Source organism: Eurosta solidaginis, chromosome 1 (genome assembly GCF_040869045.1).
Source record: "Eurosta solidaginis isolate ZX-2024a chromosome 1, ASM4086904v1, whole genome shotgun sequence".
Taxonomy (NCBI): Eukaryota; Metazoa; Arthropoda; class Insecta; order Diptera; family Tephritidae; genus Eurosta; species Eurosta solidaginis.
In genome coordinates this window covers 365,320,942-365,337,233 of record NC_090319.1, presented here as the reverse complement: position 1 = coordinate 365,337,233, position 16,292 = coordinate 365,320,942, and the positions used below count along the sequence as shown (strand labels likewise).

The 16,292-nt window shown below is 33.5% G+C and overlaps 1 protein-coding gene across 1 annotated transcript in view; it reads right to left on the bottom strand.

Annotated features, from left to right (window-relative positions):
• Window positions 1-15,881, bottom strand: part of LOC137238172 (Y+L amino acid transporter 2) — a 93,074-nt gene extending 77,193 nt beyond the window's left edge. Inside the window, exon 1 of the mRNA XM_067762848.1 lies at window positions 15,704-15,881. The gene's annotated coding sequence lies outside the window, so the exon portion shown is untranslated. The remainder of the gene's footprint in view (window positions 1-15,703) is intronic.
• Window positions 15,882-16,292: the final 411 nt, after the last annotated feature.

Here is a 16,292-nt window from a genome sequence, read left to right as displayed (position 1 = left end):
AATAACAAATATAATTTATTTTTTATTTGGATGCCGAATCAAATAAAAAATAAAAGCTATCTTTATAACAAATAACATATATTTTTTATTTGGATGCATAATCAAATAATAAATAAAAAGTATCTGTGATGCGGCTGAAGAATCAAATAACAAAATATTTTTTATTTGGATGCCGAATTAAATAAATGATAAACAATGTCTTTGGTTTGAAAACATTTTCAAATAAAAAATACATTTTATTTTTGGATTCGTGATTCATTCAATTACAAATCACGCGACCCTGCCTGAAAGTCCTGGGGCCGAATCGTAACATACAATCCGTGACCGAATGCCGGTTTTTAAATCAAAATAGCTCCCAAATGGTGTATAGGATAAACGAAATATGTGAACTAGGGACTCATAATACTCACGGGTCTCATAATATATAATTATTTTTAAATAGTTGGATAGTCTAAATTTTATCGCTTGAGTGAAAATAGTTTTCGATCCGTGATCGTATGCTACGATTCCATAGCTGTTAATTTTTTTGTCCCTTATAAACACAAATTTATTCTGGGTTTTTTACGCAAATATCCGAAAAGCACATTAAAATTATTTCCGTTTCGCTCAAATTTCATTCTGCATTCTATTTCTATGTTGGTTTTGATTTTGTTCTTCAAATTATTTCAGTTTTGGTCTAATTTTGGTTGCAGCTTTCATTTTGTTTTTTATTTATTTTGATTTCCTTCCTCAAAATTATTTCGTTTAATTTGGTTTTGTTTTCTTTTATTTCTTTCGGTTATGCTCCTCAAAAGTTATTTTGGTTTCGTTCTGATTTCGGCTTCGATTTTCGTTTCGTTCTTCAAAGTTATTCCCATTTTGGTTTTGTTCTTTTGATTTATTTACGTTTCGCTCAAAGTTTCTTCGGTATCGTTCTGCTGTCTATTTGTATTTTGGTGTTGGTTTTGATTTCGTTCTTCAAAACTATTTCTGTTTGCTCTGATTTTGGCTTCAGTTTTCATTTCGTTCCTCTTATTTCGATTTCATTCTTTATAATTATTTCGGTTAGTTTGGCTCCGGTTTTGTTTTCGTTATTTCTTTTGGTTCTGCTCCTCAAAAGTTATTTTGGTTTCATTCTAATTTCTGTTTCGATTTTCGTTTCGTCCTTCAAAGTTATTTTTGTTTTGGCTTTGTTCTTTTAATTAATTTCCGTTTCGCTGTTCTTTTTGTTTCGGTTTGGTGCTGATCTCTGTTTCTATTTTGGTTTGGGTTTTGATTTTGTTTTTCTTTTATTCCTATAGCTCTTACCTAAGTTCATAAGAAAAAGTAAATGGTGGAAGTAATCTAGTTGGACGAATGTGCAGCCAATCGGCACTCACTGGGCATTCACAGTGGACAAAAATGTTTTCGAGTGAAAGTGTGGGAAGTTCCAATTCACCCCCTCTTACTAACCTAACTGACCTTCTTTAATCCTAAACTTGTTCTATTAGCCAGCGGAAAAAGCCCCTTATTCCTTGATGGGAAATTTATGAAAAAATCAGAGATAAAAAAATGTGTCTGACTTTTAGATTAGTTCCCGCTGTCAGCGAGATTATAATGATTAAGTGAATAGTCCTAAAAGCCTTTATCGTTTTGTAGATAACGGGTAAGAGTAAACTTCGTAGAGTACACACTGGTATGAGTTCCCTACTAAATTTATGCCGAAAAAATACTGCAGTAAAGCTGTCTAATCAAAATGTCTAGTATGCGCTTAAGGGAGAGCTGAGCTAAGGTAGATTTTTGGGCAGCCACAAATCTGGTCTATCCGATTAGCGCATGCTCTTCGTGGTAGAGAACGCAGTTTTTCTGCCAATGTTGTAACTAAATGGCCATGACGTTTGAGCACTGCTGCACGCTCGGCACAATTTTTTGCTTGTTGCAGAGTTGCCAATTTTAGTTCATCCATATGGTATTTTTGCTTCACCCACGTTTCTTCGGGGGAGGAGGAGTAAAACTCGTTGAGAGTACCTAGATGCTTCTTAAGATGTAGGTATAGAGTGAAAGGTGGGGGGGGGGGGGGGGGGAGAAGTTATTTGTTGTGTGGTCGGTTGAGAGCATAGAGCTGGGATAACTTATGCACATAAGATTTTAAAATATAACGTTCCAATTCGTTCTCTGGTATCAAGTTTTATATAATTCTTATTTCGGAATAAGATAATTGCCGATTGTAATTTTTACAGTCAAAGCCAAATTAATTTAGTTCATTTGCGTACAGAAGATTTTGTAAAATCAGAATGTTTTGTGATTGCAATGAAATGTGCTATTTATCATTATTTGTGGTCACTATTATTATGTTTTAAAGCAAGAAAAAGCACTCACTAAATGTGTTTTTATAACTTTCATGAACATGAAATGGTATATTAACATTGGTCCGATGTTTGTAACGTTGAGAAATATAGAAGATAGACTCGCCATTAAGTATACCGAATTGATCAGGGCGACGAACTGAGTTGATATAGCCATGTCCGTCTGTCCCTCCGTCCGTCTGTCGGTTTGAACGCAAACTAGTCCCTCAAATTTTGAGATATCTCAATGAAATTTGGCACAAGGATGTAGTTTTGTATTATGTTATACATTTGTCGGATCCGGTAGGATCGGACCACTATAACATATATCTCCCATACAACCGATCGTTCAGATAAGACGATTTTGGTCATTCCTGCCGTAATTTGGAAAGTATAAATGTGAAACTCGGTGATATATATTCTATTATATCATAGAAGATAACCTGAAAAAAGCACTTTGATCGGAGCTATATATAGTATATATCCCATACAACCGGTCGATCAGATAAGGGGATTTTTTGCCATTTTTTATTTTATATTTATCTTAAAAATCGTTTAGGTATGTACATCTGTTCACTATAAATTTCTTATCTTATACATCCGATTATTTGGAGATTACGAACGGGAAAAGATTATTGTTCAGTTCGGCACAACCGAAGACAGCCCCGTCCTTACTTGTTTTTATTATAGTAGGATATATTACTCTGAAATATAGCTTACATTGCTCTATCTATAGTGGCGCTTAAGTCATGTTTAACTAAGTAGTCATATTTATTTATGGCATTTTTGCACATGCATTTTGCAGACATTAATCTGTGGCCAAAATTTTTTTTATAAACTTTTCGTGCAAATATATTTACATATGCATGTTTGTGTGCGAAACTCACACCATTTATCTTTAATAATAACAATAATTGACTATATCCTCATTTTAGAAAGTAGAATATGCATGACTAATATAGAAATGCTAAAATTCTATTGCGATTTTACTACATAAAAAATTGTATATACTTGAAAGTGCTGAAGGAAAATCTATGTATGTAGTCACAATCATAAGTATGTGGGTATTTATATGATATAACTGTTTTTTATAGAACATGCAAAAAAAAGCAGCAACAAAAATGATTTGAAAATTTTATCACTTATGATTTATTTTATAATAAAAACTACGTAAACCAATTATAAAAACGTTTTCGAAAATATTCAAAAACACTGAAAATTTCTAAAAATCTTAATGTAAATTTCAAAATTTGTATCGAGAAATTTCGAAATTTCTTGAAAACATACGAAAACTGGAAAAATTTATGTTTCTAAATTTCCATTTTCTTAAGAATTTTAGAAAATTCTTTGATTACGGATTTTTGAAGCGTACGTAATCCTGAAATGGATAAAAAATAGCAACAAAAATTAGTTGAAATATATATCATTTATTATTTATTTTTTAATGAAAACAACGTAAAGCAATTTTAAAAACATTTTCGAATATATTCAAAAATTCGAGGTGGTTAAAAAAGTCGTATTTTGCAGTCGAAGATGAATTGCACAACGAAAGCCACGTGAACTAATTCCAAAATAGTTTTCGAAAATATTCGAAAATTCGAAAAGTTTTTAAAAATCTGAATGAAACTATTAGAATTTTTAAGAAGAATATTTGTAATAAAAATATAAAAAGAGTTGTATTTTGGGTATTAAAAAAAATTTTAATTAGTTGTACAATGAAAATCACGTGAACCAGTTAGGAAATCGTTTTCGAAAATATTCGAAAATCCGAAAAGTTTTTAAAAATCTTAATGAAACTTTTAAAATTTTTATGAAGAATATTTGAAAATTCAACAAACTTGTACACTTTTTTTCGAAACTTGCAATTGTTTTTAAGTTTATGCAAAATTTTTGGGTAAGCAGTTTTATAGGCAAAATTTTATTTTTTATAATTTCTTTTTTCGAAAACCAATTCCGTTCTTATTTCATACAAAATATCTTTTGAAGAAATTCTAAAACACCTTACAAAAAAAAAAAAAAAAAAAAAAAATTGCCAAAAGTACACATACTCGAAATATTTTCTGGAATTCGAAAAATTTGGATGTCTTAAAAAAATATTTAAAGCTTCCCTTTCTATCTTTTTTTTACTGAAAAAACTTTTATTTTGGAAAAGTTAAGCCAAACATAATGCAAATTTTGAGACTTCAAACTTGTACTTGTTAGACTAGAAAAGATTAGGCTAAAGAACTGCATACTATTTGGTTTTCTGAAACTCTAAAAAAATTTTATATGTTTCTTGCGTATTAAGTTTTTCAGAAATGTTGTTCTAAGTTTTATTCCGAAGAATGTTTTGTATTTTTTTATATAAAATAAAAAATTTTAAGCACTTTGTAAAAAAAAATTAAAACAACGAAAAGAAATTGCCAAAAATAGGAGCGAATTTTGAGACTTCTCACAAATTTCTTCTTCTACGACTAAAAAGAATTTGGCTTTAAAATGGCATAAAAAATTACATTCCAAAAAAAATTGGAAATTTGCCAAAAAATTTATCGAAAATATTTTCGAAGTTGTTCCAAATACCATACGCTGTAAAATTCATAATTTTTTTTTAAAACTAACATATGTATGTAAATTTAAAAATTAAAAAGAAAAACTTCTAAAAGTTGTTAATAGCTTTGGCTGCTCTTTTTTTGCGCACAGCTGTACATATTTTTTTTTAGTTTAAGGGATTAAGTGATTTCATCATGCGCCATCAGCGCAATTGCCACTGACAAGCTGTGCTTTCATTCTCTTTTTTTTATGAATTCTGATAAACTCACACAATGCAACCGCAAGCGATACGCATACGAATAATGAAGCTCCGACTACTCTATGTTTGGATTATTTAATTTAAAATTATATATAAAGCATATTGTCTGACTGTTATTCTTCGCAATTTCTTAATATAACATAAGTAGCTTTTTAAATAAATTAAAGATTAACGTTATTTTGTTGTTGTTGTTGTTGTTTATTTGATTTCACGGAAAATATTTGCTTGTGAATTTTTTTGTCCAAAAAACTGTAGTACAAGCAAATGTAGAAGTCTACACGCGTAAAGGGCATGACACGCCTGCAGAGCGTTCTTTTTAAGGGGGTTTGAATATTTAGGTATAAATATCTTTTGTTGTTTGTATTACAATTGTGCAAATATTGGGCATTTTAACAAAAAAATTCAACATAAAATACTAATTTGCTTTGATTTGAATTAAATTATTGCGATTAGTATTAATACATAATTTTGTGTTGGAAGAGCAGACATTTTGTTAAAACGTATCATAAATTTTTTTTCCAGGAAGAAAGCCTCACAGAGATAAGTTTTTCTGAATAAATTGAAAGCGTAGCAGGTCCAACTACTTTTTATTTACACTGGAAAGCAAGCAAAGATCCCTTCTCCTCGCAAAGATCCTGGGCCCGTATAGGATTGACAACAATTTTCACTCAAACGTTAGATACGAAACGGTCAGCCTTTTTTTGAAAATGACAAGCAATTATGGATATAATGAGTACGAATTGTCCCCATCTCACATATGCTATTGCTCCGATTCGCCATACGACCCGAACGTGACATACGATACGAATCCTGTAGTCACAAAAGGATGCCAAATATTCCACAAAACAAATTGCTGCAATTTTTTCATATTATAATTAATTTTAAATTTAGTGCCAGTGTAATATCATTTATCATATGCTGAATATCATCCAATCTGGGCTGCCAGTTCCAAAACACACAATCTCAGAATAATTTTCTAAAACTTTCTATCTAATGTCAAGATGTATTGAATTTATGCTCAAGGGAAGGAAAGGAAACCAAAGAATAGAGGAAAGGAAAGATTTGAAGTTGTATCTGAAGTCGGAACCGAGATCAGACTGCGTGTTATCGAAGTCTTAACGGTTTGTTATCGATAGGTAATCGATTTTTTATAGACGGGTTATGAGAGTATTATCCAGTTCTTAACGAGCAGTTCTAGGTTTGTTATAGGCGTGCTATGGACAAGGTATCGACGAGTTATCGACTTTTTATCAAAGCGCTATAAATTTTCGTTCGATAACAAAGAGTTACCGATAAGTTGTCGAAATGCTATCGATTTAATATTCAAAATCCATTGAATATGTATGGATATACTACCAAAAATTTATCGATTTGCTATCGAAAACCTGTCGAATTATTACCACGTTGTTATCAGGAAGTTATAAATTTATTATCGAAAAATTTAATTCATACTCGAAAGAGTATCGATATGTTATGAAAAAAATATCGTTTTGCTATCGAAACTTGTCGACTTGTTATTGGAGTATTAACAATTTATTATATGCATGTAATCCCAAATATATCGATTTGTTATCGAAAAGTTATCGATTTGCCATCGGAGTGTTACAAAATATTTATCAGCGTTTTATATACAATTCATCGGTTTGTTATGACACAAAATTTGATATAAACCGATGACTTTTGTAACCCGTCGATAACAAGCCGACAAGAAGCTGCAGATAATAAGCCTATAGTTAAAGAGTAACTTGTCAGTACCGGCTGTTTTAGGTTAGAACCCGGCGAAGCTCTTCTCAAAAACCCGAAAGTATTTGTTTCTGATAAAGTTACCTCTGTTGTGGATTTGTTGCAGTTCCTGCAACTTAGAAAACAAACCTTTTCTAGACGTATACCCTTTTTTTACTCATAGAACTTCACTAGTACTTTGGTATCTACGCGCTTTTTTCGTTCTAATGCCGCCATAGCTATCCTCTGAGTATTTTCAGGCGTCGAAGGATTTCACCAGCATCTGGAAATAGCACGTCACAGCATAAGCAACATAAATGTGTGACGCTCCGCTATAAAACATCCCTTATTCGAAAAAAGATTAAGGGGCTTATTCAGTTATGCGATATGAAAGGGAATGCGATTAGAATGCTGTCAAATTTATTATTTTTCAATTCCGAAAAAAATTCTTTCGAATTGAGTTACATAATAAGGCCCTAAATGTTTTTTAAAAACCGAAGATCGATATCTTTATTACTCTTTGAGTTATGAGCAGTTAAAGTCGTTAGTAGTTGTGCCTCCCACGACGGCATTAGAGTAAAGGGCCATTTCTCGCGGAGAATTATATAAGTTCTTCTTTTCAGAAAAGACTAATGAATCAGGTAAATTGTGTAATATCGAAATTCCAACACGGCTTTATGCCACAAAAGTCGACTTGCACAAATCTTATGCTAATTACGAAAAAAATTGTAAATGCTCTCGAAGATCAAACCCAGCTTGACGTAATTTATACTGATTTTTCGAAAGCTTTTGATAAGGTTGATCATGCAATTTTGATCAACAAGCTCTGGGCTTTCGGTTTTCACGGAAAAATTTTTAAATTTCTTTCATAGTTTCTTAACAGGAAGGAAACTATTTGTTAAAATGGGCACCACCAGCTCTTCTATATCAGTAAACGCATGGTCAGGTATACCGCAGGGAACGCATTGCGGTCCCCTCCTATTCCTTATATTTATCAATGATTTGCCAAATCTTTTTGCAAAAGCAGAGTGTTTAATTTTCGCTGATGATGTGAAACTCTTTATCAAAGTACGTAATTTGACTGATTGCCTCGATCTTCAGTCAGATCTAGATAATTTGCATAGTTGGTGCTCAGTCAACAATTTACATCTTAATATCCAAAAGTGTTTGTTTTGTTTCATATCCAAGAAAAAGTAATCCTTATAATTTCGCCTACTCAATAGATGGGAAAATATTAGAAAGAAATACGTTGTTTAAGGACCTAGGTCTTATTTTTGATTCTAAACTAAATTTTATAAAGCATATCGACCATATTGTATCTAAAGCGTTCTCAATGGTTGGCTTCATACGTCGTAACTCCGCCGAATTCTCTGACCCAATGACCTTAAAATCACTGTATATCTCGTTGGTGCGTAGTCTTCTAGACTATTGCTGCATTATTTGGAGTCCATACTTCCAAATTCACTCTCACAAAATAGAAAGGGTGCAAGCAATTTTTACCAAGTTTGCTTTATGTAGACTTAATTGGCCTGACGGCGTGCCTAATTATCTGGAAAGGCGTGAACTGTTAGGACTGACAAGCTTATCAGACAGAAGGAGCTACTGTTCAATAATCTTCATATATAACATCATCAATGGTAAAGTAAATTGTATGAGTATCTATGAGTCAATAAATTTTAACCATACAGCGCGTGAACTTCGACAGGTGAGACCTTTTACTGTTCCTGCGCATAGATCTACCTACGCATACAATGAGCCAATATTGAGATGCATTCGATTATGCAACACATATTCGGAGGCTATTGATTTTAATTTGAGTATAAATAGCTTCAAACCAAATTTATTTAAAATATTTAATTAATCAAATAGTCTGTAATATTATCCGTAGACGAAGAAATAAATAAATAAATAAATTTATTCATGCTTATAAATTGCACACATATTTACTTGCATTGGCATTCTAACATGTCCTAAAAATGTATAAAAAAAGTCTCACATATTATTATTTATGTTATACGTCGACACGCCTGCGGATATTTAATCCTTTCGGAATGCGTAAAGATAAGAGCCAAATAAGTTTTCTTTTAGCTGCTCAAAAATTTCATAAATTAGTATACAAATATTTATGTTCCTGTGTACACATTAATATGCGTAACGCGTTTAAATGTCATACGAATTATAATCAAATGAGCTTATGCATACACAAAAGCATATTTTTGAGTTTTTCTACACGGTTAAAAATTTTGGTTTAGATCTTAATTAAACATTTTGGTCTCTATATATGTGCCCAAATTTGTTTTTTACTTATTACTTCCTTTATATTAAGTCGGTTGAATGTTTGTCCGCTTTTCATAGAAATCTTGCAATCGATTTTTAAGTAACTTACCATTGAGCTACAAACGTGAAACTTTACGCATAGTTTTAGAACACCGTGACAATGCAACAAAAGGCAAAAAAAAATTGGTTTGGTGGCGCACGGATCGAAAGAATTAGATAAGAATTTAAAACTTTTCAAACCAGTTTTTAAGTAACTTCTCGATGAGCTAGAGACTTGAAATTTCAAATTTAATTCAAAGGTCGATGACAGCCGATGACAGCCGATGACACGATATAAAAAGATTTGTTAGGGGGTGCACGGAATGAGATATTTAGAAAAATCGTACGAAATGGAGGGAATTTCGGGATTGATTTTTATGGATCGAAAATGTTAGATAATAATTTGGAAATTTGAAACCGGGTTTTAAGTAACTTCTCGAAAAATTTAGAGCTTAATTCAGAGGTCGATGACACAATACAAAAAGTTTCGCTAGGGGGCCCACCGGAATTTTGGGATTGATTTTTATGTAAGTTCTCATTGAGCTACAAGCGTAAAACTTAAGAGACAGGTTAAGACACCAAGAAAATGTAAGAAAAGGGGAAAACAAAAATAAAATAAAAACATTTTAAGCATTTCCTTTATATAAATGGACTGAAATCAGCGAAGAATATGTCTTCATATATAAAGACATATTCTTGCTAAACTTTGATTTTTAAATTTTGACATAGAAATTGCAAAAATATTTATGAGAAGTAAAAATATAAAAGTGGAGCGCAATTGATTGACTAATAATATCTCCTTTCCTACCAACTTTCCAATCTCCAAGTAATGTGTGCTCCACTTTTTTATTTTTACTTCTCATAAATATTTTTGCAATTTCTATGTCAAAATTTAAAAATCAAAGTTTAGCAAGAATATATCTTTATATAAGTAGACATTTTTCGCAGATTTTTGTCCATTTATATAAAGGAAGTGCTTAAAATTGTTTATTAAATTTCTTTTTTTTGGGTTTAAATACAGACCTCGCAACATTTAAAACGAAACGAGCTCACATTTTGTTTAAAATTTTAGTTCAGAGAATTTCCATTTCTCAAACTTCTGCACTTAAACTTAAACCCTAATATATTAAAAATTGGGCTAATCCTCTCATTGTTTATAATATATACCAAACAAGTTTAAAAACGCAATAAAACTTAATGGTTTAAATTTTAAACTTTTAATCGAAAATTAAATTTTTCAAGTGTCTGGACTAAAGTAAAAACCAACTTGCTTAAAACCATTCTGTGGTTTTAAAAAAACTATAAAAAAGCTTAAAATGAGCAGTAAATTTTGCTAAGTTTAAAAGGCAAACTCAAATTTAAGGTAAGTTTGTTTAAAGCAGAAAATTAAGTTAAACAAAGCTGAAATGTTAGACCTACAGTTTATATTTAAGTATTTTGATTCTACCTGAACTTGGGTTGATTTTACGTTTTTCTTTTCATAACAAGTTTAATATTTGATTCGGACAAGGCAGGACATAGTCAGAAAAATATGTAGTGCTTTATACTGAAAATCGCATGCTATACTTTCAGGATAGTAAGGGCGCCATTGCAAATTAGCGTAGCACGTTTGCTCCCTTTATTTGGTTCACAACAATAGTTTAGCAAGGAATTCATTCAGTTCAGGGCCTTTAACACATAAACATTTGTTCATATAGATGCGTTTTACTCAATCTTATGCTTTATGAGTACGTATTTTATGGAGAACAGTAGATTGAGTAACACTGGCGCCATCTGATATGGAAAAGTAGACAACTTCCAGTTTCTGTTGCAAGCAAAGCATAAGAAGAAGAATTTGACATTTGCTTTAGCTAAGGGTGCTGGCAAACTTTGTAAGTGAAATTATTTTTGCCACTCGTTGGTAACTTTTCTAACATTTTTCGCAATTAAAAATTGCAATATAACAAATGAATATAACAAAAAAAATTTGTTAAGAAGTATATTTGTTGCATAGGGAGAATGTTTACAACAGTGCTTCGCGAAATTTTGTATGTGAATGAGTAAGGCGAAATAAACTTCAATTGCCAAGTCTGAAGTTCCTTCATATTTACAAAAACATCTTAGTTGAATTTGGCGATGTTACTGGACTGCATACGCTTGTGCTAAACGCATCTATATGAAGAGCTTCATTGTGCCGCGGCCTTAAGACACTAGTGTTTGAATAAGGGAATGCTATGAGAAACTGCCAAACATTCAAAGCACTATCGCCTGGTAACCAAAAGAGAACAAAACTCCGTGCAAAAAATGCGATTAGTCTAGGATGAATCCGGGATGAGTCGCAAAAGAATATGCGACTATAACCAGTTCTGATGTCTTTATATGGGTTGGAGTGATCCCTTTTGTTTGAGCATGTCCTATGGAGACATTGCACCTCTTCATGCCTGAACGGGTAGTGCCGGAGTCCTCCTCTTTATACCCCTACGGGTACTGTCGGACAGATCCTTTTTATACTGTTCGACACTTCCTCTTTGATCCCCTTTGGGTACTGTTCGACACGCCCTATTTTTACCCCTGCGGGTATTATCGGACAGATCCTTTTTCTACTCTACGTTATACCCTTATGGGTACTGTCCCATGCGTCCTCTTTTTACCCCTGCGGGTACTGTCGGATAGATGCTCTTTGCTTGCCAATGGGTACTGTCGGACAAGTCCTCTTTCTACTCGTACGGGAATTCTTACGGATTTTATAATTTTTTAAAATTTATAACAATATTCTAAATCTTTTTTCGTATTGGTGTTGTACAATAATAAAAAAAAAAAAATTATTACGATAGTGGAACATTTCTACGGCCCTAGAATTTTATGTTCGGTACAGAACTCCGCATTTTTCTTAAATAATTCTATTCAATCACATTTAATCTTTTTATTTTAATCATTTCATTACAGTTTGTTTTTTATTGTTTTTTTTTTTTCAATTGGCTACATAAATTTCAAACTGACTGATGCCAAATAAACCCAAAGGGAACTATAGGGGATCAAGATTACAGCATTGTGGACAAAAGAGATCAATCACAGACCGCTCTCCTTAGGCATTAATCGCATGATTTTTGCAGGGCTCTTATACACACATGCATACATAGCTACACATCTACGCATAGTGCCTGAATAACAATTGGAAACCCTAAACGCATTGCGGATAAATGCCGAAACAGAGTCTAAGTACTCGTACATAGCCAAAAGTGATTGTCACACGTTAAAACTGTACTTTTTGAGATGTGCTTACATAAATATGAATATATGTACTTGAATATATATGTATATCAAAAAATTTATGCTAACATACATGTGCCATGTATGCTTATACCAAATCTTTGAATATTGCATCAGCCGAATTTGTATAACCAAACTTTATGAGGTACATATAAGATAAATCAAACAATAGATTTAAACTTAAACCTATGTGATTAAAAAGAAAAAGTAAAATGTGAATGTTTCCAAAGTGCAACGAGAATTTTTTTGACGGCCAAACGGAAAAATTCCAATTGGGTTCCAGGATTAACGTTTAAAAACAGCTTCGTCCTCTCGGCTAAAACAAAGAAGAAGTTTTCTAGAACCAAGTTTAACTGCTGACTCGAGATTTGGAAACTCAGCCGCTGCTAGTAGCTGAAACCTGAAACCCGTGACCGCGGGAAACGAACACAGAAAGTGACAAACGCCATGTTACGTCATAGACTTAGCCCTCAACGGATAAGAGGGCTTAGAATATACCCGCAGAGACTAACATACCAAACCGATTCAAAGGATTTTGTAGCGCAATCCTTTTGAAGGGTTTGCAGCGCAATTTATAGCTTCTCCAACCCAATTGTCAACCTCACCTACCCGTGGCGAATCTTGGTTCTTTAGCAGCCGAGACACTGGCGACCCCAAGCTTATCATGGATCTGGAGGGGGGGGGGAGGCGGTATGGCCTAGGCGATTTCATGTGGCCATACTAAATCGATGGTAGGCCTAATGCTCTAATGGTGCTTGTTAACGGAACGTACCGGATCTATATCAGGCAAAGGATTATCAACATCAATAATACTCCCCAAAACCTTCGGAGATTGTCCTAATCACTACAACAACAACTACAACAACACTGAACTTGCTCAAGATTTTTTTTTACTGGAGTTAGCATCATATCTGTTAATATTGAAGGGGCCTAATTTATAAGCATTTGACGCCAGAAAGCAGTATCCAGTTAGTATGCCCATTAGGAGCCTCAAGTCTAACATTGCAGGATTTGCACATGATCTTCGAAATTTTGTTGATGCACTATTTGTGACTGCTGTCTTTTTTCGATTTTTCCTAAGTACACTAGGACAGCTACAGTCGATTCATTGAGTGGTGCACAAACCTTTGCTAACTCATCGGCCTTTTCTCTACCTTCTATCGTTTTATGACCGCAAACCCAGTGGTCCGATCTGATGGTAAGATTATTGCTTTAAAGACAAGCTTCCTTCAGACTTTCTGCTTCCTTCTTCACTGCGAAAACTTCTGCAGGAAAGACACTATAGTCATCTGGCAATCTTGCGTCTGCTGCTGAAATAGTAAATATTTGCCTCCGATTTAACTAATTTACATCTAAATTTACCGAAATTTTCAATATCGAAGAAGTTTGCGTGATTGTCCCTCGATTTCGCATACTTTCAATACTAATACGATTTGGGGTCTCGAGTCCAGATAAACCAGCGTAATATCTTCGGTATCTAGGACATTTTTTTCGGCTATAAAATCTAACCTTTTTTACTCCAAGTAGGGGATCTACAAAGTAATGAATAAGATAAGGTCAGATAACAGCCTTTACGTTTAATCTTCATTTTCTCTTCTCTTTGTTTTCCTTATACGTCGCTCTTGCTTCTTTTTCTTCTTGTAGTAATGATAACCAATAGATGCAATCACTCATAAATTGTCATTGATATCCTCTTACAGGTGCCCTAGGAAACATGCAGTTTCAATAGGGTTGGACTTTGAACACTATGTACTCATTCAGTCTATGTGAGGTCCCGACGGACTAGCTAGTTCAAGTTAATCTAATAAAGTTCAACCAAAGAGACATTGGCTTTAGACGTGTTGGTTCCAAATTACAATTGAATAGATGGATGAAGTCATGTGGAGCCAGGACTTACATTATTTATATCGGGGTTGACTCTGGATAAATAAGAGTCAAACCTATTACAGCATCCAAATAGAAGTTGTGCAGGAATAAAGCGCGTTTTCCTGAGAAATGTTGATTTTTTCTACACTTTGTGCATGAGTCTGAGGCTTGTTTATGCTCATTTGTGTACTGGATCTCTTCATAGTGTTTGCGAATGTGTCTCCTTATTCACTGGGAGGTGGGACCTCATCAATCAGTAGTATATTAGGATACAGGATTGGAAGAGGTCCCGCCGCCTCCCAGGGGCTTTAAAAAGTAATCTCTGCAAGCATTATGAGGAAATGCGCCACAAAAAATCCTCTGTGATATCCACAAACAAGCTTTAGTGTGAAATACCCTGAACTTGTAGAAAAGGAAAGCAATCTCCCTGGGGATAGATACGTCCGTCACTCTAGCGCAACTTCGATTTAGATACTGTAACAGGTTAAACTCTTACCTATCCAGAATCAACCCCGACATACATAATGATAAGAAGAGGATATCATTGTCAATTTGTGATTGGTCGCACCTATTGTATGGGGCAAAGCAATGTTACACAAAAGAGATAATGTAACCTCGTCGCTCTTGCTGTTGTCATTTGGTTTATGTCAACTCCTGCAGTCTTTATCTTGCTGTCTGATTTCGGTCATATCAACTCATCCGTGCAATTACGCGTAACAAATAGCGAAAAGCGTTACACATATGGCTTTCCCCATAACTGGTGCAATGATGACTTGAGTCGCTACAGAAAATATATGGAAAATTATCCTCACTCTGATGCAGACCATCATCAGGTGTGACGTCATATATGCTACATACCTATTTTTAAAGTGGGCGTAAAATGTGACGTTTTATTTGCGAATACTTACATGCATACATACATTTACATATGTACTTATTTACATTTTCACATGTAAGCAGACACATGCAACATATTGAGGTAATGTAATCGCTTTAGACGAAAACTGGAATACAAAAAAAAGTTTAAGTTTTGTTTCACTAGTGTTGGTGCGTTTCTTGGTAAAAACTCGTGCTAAAGTCCTTGCAGAAAGTCACAATACATATATACATACATACACATTCAAAAACTGATGCTCCTACTACTGTTGGCAAGTGTAAGAGAATGTTAATGCGCTTAGAGAAGAGAGAGATTAGACATGAATGAAAAGTCGTCTTATTTTTATACTCACGCCCACTCATCAAAATTTAAAAGCAAAAAGAAGAAAATGTCTGCTTAAATTGTTGAGATATTTAAATGAATTTATGAAGGACATGTAGATGCCCTATTTCTAACACTTCGCTTTTTCTTCCGCCTTCAAAATCAATAAATTTTTCACAACCCACGCATTTAATTTGACTTGAAGGGCGGGAAAAATGTAAAAAAAGTATGTATGAGGGAAGACTTGTCAGCGCAGCTTACCAAATGATACCAAACTCTGATGAACGATTTAAAATTTGATTTTAATTTTTCTTACTAAGTCATTATTTAAACACTTTTTATCACTTCATATTTAGTATTTTCTTATTTTTCACTATCGAAAATCAAAGTCATTGAAAGCACACAATTTTTTTGTGCTCCTGAAAAAAATCACGCCCGCTTTCACAAAGTCTCGAGTTGAAACTAAAATCGTGCTCTGCCCCATAATCAGCACAAAATGCTTTCGGGTATTCAACCATACATACATACCACGTTTATATGCACGGCTTATACATAAATTCTGCTCAGCTTTCAAACGTATCTGATAGATACACAGCATCCAAATCAATTGGCGGTAAGAGTAAAAAAGATATGAATTCTTTGGGCTGGCTGTTAGTTGCTCGTTCGGTTTTTTCATTGTTGCTACTGCTGGCGTTCTTAACGACATCATATATAACGTATGTATGTATATATTTTTGTCTGCACAATCTCATTCGTGCTTTGAAAAGTACCTTATATTAACCTTAAAAGGGTTTGCCCACTTTATCAGATCCTTGACTGCTGTGTGACGGCACAGTGTGTTAATTTAATG